Here is a 1,395-nt window from a genome sequence, read left to right on the forward strand (position 1 = left end):
TCCGCCCCAGAAGGAGAGGTAGAGACCCGATAGGAGCCAGACTGGTCCAGCTTGGACTAATGTCCAGTCGGTATCATATAATGTCAGTCAGTTAGGTCACATTGTTACAGAGACCGGCTCCATCAACATCCTGGATCCTGGGTCGAGTTCCTGTCCAACAGAGAGTACGAGAGGAGGCGGACTCTGTTTACATTGACGATGTTTGGTGATCAAACGCAGTCCAACTGTATGGACACTGTTTGTTTTTATGTGAAGATGAAACCAGATTATCATCACTGTGTTGTTGCTGCTGTTTACATTTAACCAGCAAAAGATGAGCTGCAGAATTATTTCTTGTATATAAGGATATAAATAACTATATATATTACATATATGTGTTATTATATACATTTGTGAGTTTAAATTTTTTTCTGTGAGTAGCATGAAGGAACTACAGCCTTTCATTATATTATATTTTGTATAATTAAAAATAAATTTCCTTAATTCCTTGAGCTTCTGCTATTTGTTTTAGACCATTTGATTATTTTATCTACATTGGATTACATTATTTTGTTATTGCTTTAGATTAGATTATGTCATACAAATAATACAGAATATAAAATCTGAACTGATACATTTAAACTGGATTCAAAATGTTTTGTTGTATTATATTATATCATGTTACGTTAGATTAGATTTATAAAAATTGCATCAAATTAAATTAGATTAAAAATAATAAGTATTACATTCGATTTTTTAAATGTAGTAGACTAGATTAAATTAGAGGTAAAATTTGATTTTGGAATTACATTTAATCCAGTTGCAGTGAAATTATATAAGATTATGTTAACATTTAAAAAAAGAGATAATAATACATTTATTAATAACTGGATTAGATGAGACTGAATTATATTTGATTAGATTACCTGATGAGGTTGAGGTCAGATGAAATCATCTATAACTTGATTACTGAAGCAGCCGTATTAAAGACAAGTAAAGTAAAAGATATTAAAGCAGCACAACTTACTGACACAGAGAGACAAAGAGAATAATCCAACAAAAAAATTTAAATTTAAAACAAAAATCCCAACAAACTCCAAAAGGTTGTGCTGGTCGTCGGTCAGTAATTTCAACTTCTCAAAGTTTTCTGTCAACAAAGTTTTTCTCCAATAAAAATAATTGGTTATTGGTCTCAGGTGACGTCGTAAAAGAATTTTTTGAATAAAGTTTGATGTGTTTGTTTCTGTCCTGTCTCAGTGTCAGGACGGGTCGGTGATCTACCCGTAGACCACAGACGCCGGTTTATATACGACTCACAGCTGTGATGTCACACATTCTTACCACTGTTACCCCCGACAACAGGTCTCACACACACACACACACACACGCACACACACACAAACGTGTGACTAACAG

This window comes from Morone saxatilis, unplaced genomic scaffold, assembly GCF_004916995.1.
Source record: "Morone saxatilis isolate NCDOM2014 unplaced genomic scaffold, NCSU_SB_2.0 Contig10, whole genome shotgun sequence".
Classification (NCBI taxonomy): Eukaryota; Metazoa; Chordata; class Actinopteri; family Moronidae; genus Morone; species Morone saxatilis.